We start from the raw sequence: 12,275 nt of genomic DNA on the forward strand, positions 1-12,275 counted from the left end.
TTAATGTGCTACCAAATGACTTGTGTTTAGCAACAGACAGAGAGCAGTTCATTAAAACTCAGCAGTCTGATGCTACTTTGTCTGGGTCCCTGTCTGCTGCCAGGCAACAAGCGCATGTAACCCAACCTGTGTTGTACTATTTGACCACAGTGTATTGCTACGTAAGTGGTGGTCTCCGGTGTCTGGAAGAGAGTGTGATGTGGTCACTAAGGCTGCGATGCCAAAAGATTACCAACTACAAGTTTTAGGCCTTGCCCATGATGATCCTCTATCTGGCTAGTTAGGAAATAAGGAAACTTATGACAGAGTTTGTCGCCTGCTTCCAAACAAGCTGTGCATTTAGCCCTGTACTTTGTGTTTAGCTGTGTGTTACTGAGTGTGATTATGGCTAGAACTAGATGGTTGTTTTTGTATATATTGTAAATAGTGTAACTAGACCGTTGTTGATTGATCTGGTAGCTGTAGGGGTGGGAAGCCTTTTTCTTTCAAAACTTTGTTTCTCCTGTTTAGGTTAGGGACACAGGTAAGAGGCCTGTGTTTCATTTCTAGAGCGTTTTATTGGTTGTTTTGTTCATGCCTACTGCTATAACCTCACGATAAAAATGCTTGGAAACTCAGGTGCCACTTTTAGGACGTTTACTGACCACTTTTAGAAACAACCACAGCTAGTCGCAACACATACAGGAATGTTTTTCACATAACATTCCAACAGGGAAAACCCTGAAAAACCTCTGAAGGTTCCGGGGTGCAACGCCCCCAAACATACATTAACAACAACACGGTCTACAACACCCACCCTGACATTTCCTACCTTCAAAGAAAAATAAAATATTCGGTTGTAAAACTGCAAACTTTGTGGCATCATTGGTCCTTCCTTGGGAGCAAGGAGCAGGGGAGTTAGCTTTTTGTGTTCTTGGACTGTTTGTACGACACTATAGGCCATATCATTAAATGAATAATTAATTTTAAATGCTCCAAAAGGCACAAAGAGCACAAACAGAAATCCGGTTCAAGTGGCTGTTTGAGGAGCTACAGCTTTTGGTCCCTTTCACATTGGCTTACTTTTTCATCCTGAGGTATTACAGCTTGGTTCATTATGCTTGAAATTAAATACCAGTTCTTTTTGGATGATATCAGCGGTACTGCAAAAAAGCTGATAAAATCATCTGGGTTATTTCTTTACAAAGGTCAGTTAGAGTTGCATAGGACTGTTTCCACTGGCAGAACAGCATATCTTATAACTACAGGTCCTTTAAGACATACACTCTTCTCCATTAATCATAGAGCACCGTGGTTACTTTTCAATATTGCAAAATCTCATCCCTTTTAAAACTGAGCTAGGCGTGTGTTTGTCAAGATTAGGTAAAAACATATTGCTTGTTTGTGACCTAATGCTGGAAAGAGGAAAACTTTAACAACTAGCTGATTATGAATTTAATTGGCCTTTTCTACTCAGTGTGGGTGACAAATGACATTCCTCCTACTTTCTTACAATGGTTCGATTTGTCAGTGTGCTAAAATGATCATTTTATAAAAATGTGCAGAGGCCACTGTATGGTACTGCCAAGGGTGACAGTCAAACCTGCTGTATAGTAATTATAAAGCCATCACTGTTGAAAAAGTCCCTGCTAACTGCTCTTGATAATAACGTGCACTGCAATTAAAGTAGATATAAAAACCTCTCCCTCGCCCTCTTTCCTCCACAAAAATTACATTAAATGCTGCGTGTCGTGGCCGTGATTCATTCACCGCATACAGCACAGTACAACGCATGTAGCCTTCAGCAAATTGAAGTGAATCATTTCTTACTTTGTTACAGGAGCTATTACAGTCGACACAATGCACTGCAAGATCCCCAGCCAGAGGCACAGCACGGACAGGCTCTCTTATAGATGAGAAGCAGTGGAGACAAGCAGGTCCAACATTCAAATGTGCTTTTTTTTCTTTGAGAGAACAATGCAAAGATATGCTCTGTGTCCAAAATGTAACAGGAATTGTTTTTCTCATGATTGTGGAATTACGAGGTTTTCTTTCGAGTGAAGCAACCTGCATTTTAACCATTACTAAAATCTTTAGAAGGGGCTAGTTAAGTCAAATCCCACATATCCTCTATGATTTCAAGGTCTTTCGCTTGAACTTCTGTCACCCTCCATTGCTGAAAATAGACAAAGAAAGGTAAGCACACTTAAAGAAACATTATACTCACGTTTTCTCTCTGGAAGGTATGAAAGTGTTGCAAAAGAAAAGGAAAGCGGCACTTTGACAGAGAGGAAATGAAATGACTTTCTCAACTTGTCAAACTGTCCTCCCCTCCAACTCAGTGGATACGAGGGTCGTTGTTCAGTCTCAGCGATAACCCCCCCCCCCCCCCCCCCCCCCCCCCCCCCAACTGAATAAAGGCTTCTGTCTGATGTAGCAGGCCGCCTAGGGACACCTGCATGTGGAAGGTAGTATAATTTGGGAGAGGTACCAGGAAATGGGAATCTCGAACCTCAAAACATCAATGCCTCAAGAGGCTCATAATGTGCACAATCCTGGAACCATTCAGAAAACCGGACTCATCAAACTGAATGCCATCTAAAGATAGATTGTCGGAAATATATTGGAACAGACAAAAAGCCTCGCTTTGGCAAGAAGCAATGGGTAACACACAAACTGGCATGAAGGCACACACAGAAACCGTGGAGACCATCCTGGTTGGCCAGTGGGAATGTGTCTCTGCCTATTATTTGCTTTGGTTCCAGGTTTCCACTTTTCTTGGGTTCATCATGTGAAGGATGTGTTGCTGCAGGGTTTCAGAGGTCAGGTCTGCTACACAAACAGAAGGCCTCTTTATCCTGAGGCTAGAATCAGCTAAAACTCCTGGAGAAAAAGAGGGGGAGGACAGCAGAGAAATGTGCTGAGCAATATTGCAATTTCGTATGTGCCCTATTCTTTTCTTCTCTCCTTGGCTACAGATTTTCTGGTGTCCTAGAACTGCTGAAAAGATGAATGCTTCAATTTTGTCTACAGTTTTGTTTTGTTTGTTTTTTAAAAAAATATGTTTTAGTCAAGACTGAAATATCGAGGCTTATGGTTTTGGTTTTCATTGAAACATCTCCAGAACTATTGGGTGGAATTCCAATGAATTAAGTCGTTTCCCTGAGGCCTAATTATAATATCATTGATGTTCCTGACTTTTCAGCTAGAAGAGTCAAAGTACATGTAAATTTTTTTGTTTTGTTTTTGGAGTGAGGTCTGGGTTTAGATGAATTTGAAGGTTTTACATACCATAGGTTAATAATTTATTTTGGAAATTGCATTTTTGTTTATAAAAGTTGCATTAATTGTGGAGACTATCTGGCAAAATAGAACTACAAGGGTAATAAACATTTGTTTGCCAGGACTTATTTTCTGCAGTAATAAGGTATTAGCAATGCTAACTTTCAGATTGGCCCACAAAAAAGAGCCATTGCTGCAGCAGTGTATTTGTGTTTCTTGCCAAATGTTAGCAGGTTAGCATTAACCAATACCATAATCAATGTGGAGTGTGAGTAGCATTCATCTCAAGGAAGCAGACTTACCTATTTGGTCAAAATATGGTCATTTTTTCCTCGCTTATGGACAAGGAAAAAGTTGAGATAGTTGGTAGCTTACTATAAGGACAGTTCACTTGAACACAGTTATGTGAGGCAAACCTTTGCAAAGCTTTCTGTTTTGATCCCAACATCCCAGAAAAATTCCCTACTTATTTGTTGTCTATCATGAATAAAAAGACAAGATCAAATTTGTGGGCAGATTGGAACGTTTTAAGTCTGACAGATTGTTCTGTCATTATTGTCCCTCCCTCTGTTTCTTTCTGTTCTGCACCTCCTTCGTTCAGGTCCTCCCACCAGTTCACGTAGCTATCATTCTCATGCTCATCTTTACTAAATACAAGAATGAGTTCATTTAAGACCAGAAGTCTATTATCAGCCAAATGTGGTCTGGAACTAAACTCCATCAACATCCAGGAGCAACCTCTAAAAATAGTCATGTTTCGTTTTCATTTGTGTGAACCCTTGATTTTATGCCCTGTTTCTACCTGGTAAACAAACTCGTTCCTTTTGAATTGGGATTTTAGAGCACACTGTGCATCTACCCCTGGAGTGCAGATTAGCAGCAACAGGAAACTTAACTGCTTATTTTACCATAATACATCTGAACATAACCACTGATAAGCATTTTGCCCCCGACAGTGAGGCAAAAGCTCCTCTGTCTCCAAACTGAGAAGCAACAGACGATTTATCTTCCCTCGGGCTGGAGGAGATATCAAGCTGCAGCGGCAGCAGAAGCAGCATCCTAACACCCCACTTCCAGCAGGGCTTCCATCTCCTCTGCCAGCTGTCAGCTCAAAATGTCTTCTGCCTGTCACACCACAGCTTTCAGCTCAATCTGTATCTGTCTGCCCACCTACCACCTCACTTTCTTTCCAAAGTTAGAAATGAGGTTTTGCATTATGGCTGAATATCAATGTGTATCCTGGAACCCCAACAACTGAAATATTGCTGATGCATTTGACAAGCGTCATTCTCACCACTGTATTCTCACTCTGGACCCACTGCTCATGACAGTAAGCACTTTTCCGTTTGTCATTGCGCTGTCACAAGCATTATAACTTCTAAAAGTGCTTTCTGTTTGTCTGTTTTGAGATGGGGTTTTTTTATGCTTGCTGAAGCAGCTGCATCCTTCTTCCCCGGGAGCATGTTGACTTTGTGGCCTTAGCCTGCTTTAAGGCTTGGTGTAGGCTTGCTCCAAGGTTAGCACTGAAGCTTGTTGAGACCGATGGACAAACTAATGAGCCCCTGAAGAGTCATGGATATGACCCAAGGTTTGATTAGATCACAGAGATGGGGAAGTTGCAGAGGGAGATGTATGGATGCAAAGGTTGGGTGGTTTATATGAATGGGGTCAGGAAAGCCAGAGGGAAAGACAGTTTGACTTTGAAATTAGGATCACAGAAACGACTAAGAAACGACAGTTATGCCAGTGGCTCTTTGTGGTCATTACTTAAGTGCAGCAGTGTTTGGAACACTAACATAAGATTACTGACATGCTCACAGTGACGGTAATTTTTTTGAGAACTATGAATTAGCATGCTAAGATACTAACACAAATGTATGAGCTAAGACTTAAAGTCTTGCAGGTATTTAGTTAGAAACCAAAAATACTGGAAAAATGTCACAGAAGTTAAACAGCTATAGCTGTTGAGACATTTTACTCAAATAAGTAAATTCAGCCTCATTGTAGCATATGAGGAAGATTAAACACCACACTAACATGTGCTATGGCATTCAGAAGTACTAATCCTGAAGACTACTTATATAAGAAAGCTACCTAACACAGTTCAGGCTGTGTTGAAGAAAATAAAGATAGTCATAATGTATACTGTATATCCATGTGTGTTTGTGCATGTTTCGATAAACTGCTGCACATATTTCCCATTTTCCTAGTACATTATAAAGAAATAAAGTGTTGTTATTGTGGTCGTCAAACACATTATCCTGCTAAAAGAGGCCACGGCCACCAGAGAATATCGTTTCTATGTAAGGGTCTAAACTAACATCCACATGGTTGGGAGAATTCAAGGTTTTCCAGCAGAACATTGCCAAAATATCACACTGCCTCAGCCAGCTTGCCTTCTTCCAATAATGCATTCTGATGCTGGGTGTTCCCCAGGTAAGCAACACATGCACCCAGCCATCCATGTAAGAAAATGTGATTCATTAGAGCAGGACACCTTCTTCCATTGGTCCTCCGTTCAGTTCCGATGTTCACTAGCTCACCGTTGGTGCTTTCAGCGGTAAACAGGGGTCACCATATTCACCCTGACTGCTCTGCAGCTATGCAGAGAAAAGCACTGTATATTCTGTTCTGTCAAAACCAGGATTAACTTTTTCTTTTCGGCATTTTGAACTGCAGTCGGCTGTCTGTTAAATGAGACCACATGGGCCTTTGGGACCACATGCATCAATGAGCCTTGGCCAGCCATGACCATGTTATTGTTGTTACTGTTCCTTCCTTGGACCGCTTTTGGTAGATTTTGACCACTGCAGACTGGGAACACCCCACAAGAGCTGCAGTTCTGAACTCCTCACACTTGCCCATTTTTTCTGTTTCTAATTCTTTAGCTTTAAGGACTAAATATTCACTTGCTCCATAACATAGCCCACCTTCTTAAAGGTGCCACGATGAAGAGATAGTCAGTGTTATTCACCTCGAGTGTCCATGGTCATAATTTTATGCTTGATCGGTGGATATGAGTCTAAGTTCGCAGTTAAATGGTACTGCCTTCTGCAGTAGAGGATGAATGATCCAGTGGGTGATGTAGGGTCAAATTCTGTATTAGTGCAATATTTTCAAATCCAATAACAATCTGTCACCATCCCATTGGAATCCTATGAAAACTACAGATGGACATCACTTGACTGTTTCAAGATGTTTTTCTCTTTACTTGGTCACCTTCACAGTGACTCAGACAAAAAAGAGAGAGAGAGGAGAAGCAAAGCTTGTGTGATTCCTCTTTGGTAGAACAACTCCAAGATTCTCAGGATAGATGACCCATTAGGACTGGGTGACTAAAACGGGAACTCAATCTAATGCCTCATTGCCCCTCAGAGATGAGACAAGCTTTATGGCTTGAACTCTCCCAAAGGGATCTCTTTCTTTTTACACTGGTCATACTCTAATCTCACACATCGCTGTCTCGCTTAATCCGAAAATAATATCAACACCCATTAGCAGAGGCACAGACCTGGAAAATCCAATTTGAAATTCATACTGTGGTGTTTGCAGACCTGATGATTCCACACGTGTGATGTCACGTGTCAATTTACTGGACATTTATTCCGGACGGGTGAAGCAGTTCTGGACGAAGAAATGTATTAATTTCTACTTCTCAGTCCCAGTCTAAGAACATCAATGACTTTGATGAGCCTCTAACTTTTATTTAGTCCCACTGTCAGGTCAACATTTTCACTTATCTAGTAACAGGTCAATATCCAGATAGATTACCTCAAAACGGAAGACAAACACATAATTCTGAGACTGTGAATCTTCATCTTAATTAGTGATCCCAGACTTCTTCTCTAGCACCAGCCTGAGGTTGATATTTTTTATTTTCAGTGAAGTGTCTGGACAGCTATAGCCAATGAGCCCTTCTAGATAAATTCAGCACTACATTTTTATATATCGTAATCATCAGGCTAATTTGTTTTCTTGCTCACTACTGATGAATATTTGCAAAACTAATTCTATTTCTAATTAGCAAATATGTGTCATGGTCCGGGTGTGTGCCAGTGTGTCTCCCTCCGAGCCGGCATCTCCACCCCTGGGAGGGGCCTCAGTGTTCTGCTGATTGCTCACACCTGTGGGTAATTTAGCCGGGGACTCATAAGGCCAGCGCACTTAACCTCTCTTCGCCAGATTCTCAGCTAACTCTAGTTAGTGCAGGCCACCACTGTGATTTCGCACTTGCTTTGTGAATTACCTTGTCTCATTGTGTGTTTCTCTCATAGCCACACCAAGCTGCCAAACACTAATCTCTGCCGAAGAGCTCCAACCCGGACACTGGACCACCTGACAGTCCCACAGGCTGTTCACCCGAACCACCTCCCTGCCTCCACGCCAGGAATTTCGGACCACACACCCGGACCACTCACCCCTCCACGTCACCACCGGCCACCCGCGTGACTCTGACCCTTTCCCTGGACCTAGTCTGACTCTCCCTCCAGCCCAATCCCCGGAACTGCTGTTTCCACTGACCAAGACCAGATTGCTTACTTAGCCCAGGCTGCTTAAGACCCCTTTGATTCAGTTGTGGCACTTTGCACTTGTTAACCTCACTTTCCAGTTTATGAACACTTACTGAGTAAATAAACATCGTCTCTAAAACTACTTACATGCTGTTCGGCGTCCTGCATTTGAGTCCTTTCACCTTTGAGGCGGCCTCGGCCGTGACAATACGAGCATTTCCAGTGGTTGAAAAAAGACTTTGCTAGGATGATTGTTTTTGATTCCCTGCTGTGCAAAACACAGCCTAACCAAACCACTAGAACGCCTGAAGATGTTTATGAAGCATTTTACTATGATTTTATTTTATTTATTTTGGTCACAGTCTGGCGCCCTTGAAATAATCAAAGCATCAGAGTGTGGACATATTGAGAGAAGTTCATAAATGTATTATAAAAGATTTGCACATAAAAACATCATGTGCTTATGCTATGCACCATCACTCACAAGGCACACTACCACAGCTAGCTCCCTGTTGCTAACTTTACTAACTCAATTACCACAGAGTGATTACTTACTGAAATAATCAGGTTTAGTTTTATGGACAGGACACATAAGCAGCTACTTTGCTTTCTCTGGACATTTTTGTAAGGTGATTAGTTTGGCCAGGAGCACCAATGGAGCATTTTAATAAACCAAATTTGATTGGTTGGCACTTGAAAAGTTCATTTTTACACCCCACAATACGATATTAACTTATCAAAATACTACATGATTGCGACTTTTAACATTATGTGAGTACTGCAATGAAATATTCCAATTTATCACAGTTTTTAAACTGCAATTTAAGTCCTCAAATGTTACATTTTGAGGACATAAATTGGGACGAATGATGTATCAGAATAATACAAAGTGACCGGTGTCAGTCAGTAACCTTCCTGTTCTGTATGAATATAACCAAAATACAGTCAGCTGGCAGCTAATTGACTTGAGCCCCTGGGAGATGTCCTTACTGATAAAGACTCATTTAGACTGATGGCAACATATTGGCAATCTGTCTGCAAAGCAATTATTTGTAAACTGATTGCAGTCGGTCCAAGTCAGACTGTGACTGTTTGCAGGACAGTTCCTATCACGCGATCTCTGTGTTGCCTTAATATCAAAAGTACAGCTTGAGGTGCAACAACCTCAAGCTCTGGGCAACCATTTAGTTACTCATGTGACTGAGCTGTTAGCTTGCTCTGATTTAAGAGTTTGCTTTGTCAAGCTAAGCATGTCCAGTGTTGGCTAACGTTATCTCAGGATAGTGGCACATGAGGTGAGCCCTCTTGTTCATAGTATTCCCAGAGTTTTCAGTTTATTTCATAAAATACTGATATTTGGTGTCCCTGCACCCATACAATACTGCTACGCAAAATATTTAGATACACTGCTGTATCATTACCCCCCACCCCTAATGCTGATTTTGATATTGTTTATATTAAAACCTGGTGACAGGTGGTTATAGTGCAATGTTCTGCTGGGGAATGGTGGGAATCAAGTGGATCTTACTCACAGAAACACTCGTACAGAGCAAGGCTGATCTCTGAAAATGTTTTAGTAACGTTCCAGTAAAACTGGTCAGTAAATTATCCTAAGATGCCACATGACTCCAACCCATCCAAGAAAACAAAAAGCGGTGGGGTCATGTGGGCTGCCCCGGGCTCTGTGGGGCTTGGCGATGCTGCTATCGGCCCCAGTCCGGATGGGCCTGGGCCCCCTGCTCTTGGTGGATTCCAGGAAATGGGGGTGCTCACGGAAGGGGTGCTTATCCACATGGGAAAATAAATCTGTTGGGCATTTTCTTGGCCTTCAATAATAACAATAATTCTGATTATACTGTGCCCAATGGGACAGGCAAAAAAAAGAAGAAGAATATTATGGGCATGGTAATATCAGTTGGGCTGTAATAATGACAGTGATATCTCTGCAAAGAGCCAGAACTATCCCACAGGAAAATTTTGCACCTGGTACAATGCACAACAATGTCAGTTTATTACAATCCTTGCCAGCTGCAGCTGAGTCTCGTCTTCTTTTCTTCCTTAAATCTACTGCACACGTAAAAGAAGAGCAACCATTAAAAAAAAAAAGCCCTCCAACATGGACATGTAATTAATTAGTCAGAATATGTAGTAGACCTTTGTTCAGGCTGATATTATTCATGGGATAACTGCCTGAAAAGGCTAATGAGCCACACAGTGTCAACAGACGGTGGTGTACTGGCCAAAAAAAACTTTTAATTTGACAGTTCTATTGTCTATCATCAAGAGGGGGGAAGACGGAGAATTCCTCAAGGCTTCTGGGTGACTGTGTCTGTTGGCATGTTCAAAACAGCGGCAGTAGCCAGTAATGTGGAGTAGCTCCGTCTGCTCAGCGGGCTTGAAACAAATGGGTTATTTAGAGCCTACTTCATTTGCACTTGTGGAGAAAGGGCAGAAAGGAAATGAGAACCCCTTGACGGTTCAGTGTTGGATGTATTTAATTAGCCAATTCACTCTCTGCTTTGCTGCCTCGGTGGGCACAATGCTTCTTTGTATTTTTAAAAGTAATTGTCACTTGCCGCATCAGCATTAAGCAGATCCAGGCATGCAGTGAGGAGAAGGAAGGAGAAAAAGTCCCCTTGTCCTCACTAGGAGCCTGTAAAAATAGACGTGCAGGCAGATATTATGCTGCACTGTTGGTCGGAGATAACCTATGCACACTGGGTGCCGTGTTCATGAGCCGTGAAGTAGAGGTGTGTGCATCACATGCTTCAGTGGTAATCTGTAATAGATCATTTTGCTTTACTCATCTGGCTGGCCTCTGGAGGCAGTTTTGCTCATAAGCAGGAAGGAAAAGTATTTCTCTCCTGATTTATGGGGCAAGTTCAAGCATTCAAATGCGACACTGATGACATGCTCTCCATACAACATTTGAAAATATGAATTAAATGTGTCAAATTAATAAATCACCTTTTTTTTCACAGGCAAAAAAAAAAAGGAGTCGAGGGATGAACAGTGACTGGTAATGATGACAGGTAGAATAACTGTTGGTGACACAGAGTGGGTACATGAGTTAAACTAGCGTCAACTTTGAGGTGAGCAGTTGAAGTGACAGCTAAGTGAAAGATATGGCTTTCTGACATTACATAAGGGAGAATATACAGCTAGGTCTATATGTTTTTGGACAAGGACAGTTTTTCTAAGTTTCTTATTCACAACACCACAGTGAATTTTAAATCAAGACAATCAAGACTTGGTTGGAGTGCAGCGTTTCAGTTTTAATTCATGGGGTCTAACAAAAGTTTTGCATTAAATGTTCAGGAGTTATAGATATATTTTATTTACAGTTAACCATTTTTAGAAGCTCAAATTTAATTGGACAGTTAACTGCTAAACAGTTTCATGGACAGGTGAGGCAGGTTCCCTTGTTATTCAGTAACAAATTAAGCAGACAAAAGAGCTTAAGTCGATTCCACATATTGGACTTGTATTTCGTAGCTGTTCATTGGAGGTATCAAGAGGAGGCCCAACCTGACGTTGATGTAAATGACGGAGGACATCAAAACAAAACAAAACAAAACAAAACATAAAATCTAAATAGAAAAGTAAGATGAAAGTGCCAAAAACTGCAGTTCCTTCACTGGCCACTTGACGCTGCATCAAAAAGAGAGTAAGTCCCCATAGACTGCCATGTTAAAATTCTGAACTTTACAGGATTAATAAACATGTTTTACAACCTAATAAAAAATATGGTTCCAGCGTCTATGGACAGTTTTCCCTTTCATAACAACTGTATAGCTAGTTGCCAGTCGCAGGAACCCAAAACATGGTAGGTGTGTTTTATCATGATTCATATAATACTGATGACGGATTTTTAGGCTAACAGTTAGGCTAACACACTTACCTCTCATCTTTTCTTTCCTCACAAAACCAATCGATCCTCCACTTCTTTAAAGTGTCTCCCAGCGCAATTCTTAGTATATTTTGGTTCCTGCAACTGGTCCGTCGGGTTATTGTCTCCCCAGAAACACTTCCGTTGTGCTTTTGGAAATCTGTTTTTTCCTATTTCCGTTGTCATTTTTCCTATTTCCGTTGTGTTTTGTGTGCTTTTGCAGTGTTTTTCTTATTGCTGGTGTTTTCTTAAGTTGCAGTCCGTTTGGCCTCTCAGGGCCACCATACTTTGCCCTTGTCTCTCCTCATTTCTTGCAAGCTTGTGTCTTTGCTAAATAAAAATGAATGCAGCCAGTGAGGACTCCTTCTCACTGTCAGACCCTTCTATGCTGTTTGCCTTCAGCGTGTAAAAGCTGGGCTATGGGAACTACTCCTCGCTTTGGCAAGTGAAGTGAATAACACTGATTATCTCTTCATCATCATGGCACCTGTTACTCAGTGAGATATTTTAGGGCGCAAGTGAATATAAAAAAAATGGGCAAGTTTGACAAGGGCCAGATTGTGATGGCTAGACGACTGGGCCAGAGTGTCTGTTTCTGGTCTGCAGTGGTCAGT

The sequence above is a fragment of the Maylandia zebra genome, linkage group LG11 (assembly GCF_041146795.1).
Source record: "Maylandia zebra isolate NMK-2024a linkage group LG11, Mzebra_GT3a, whole genome shotgun sequence".
NCBI lineage: Eukaryota > Metazoa > Chordata > Actinopteri > Cichliformes > Cichlidae > Maylandia > Maylandia zebra.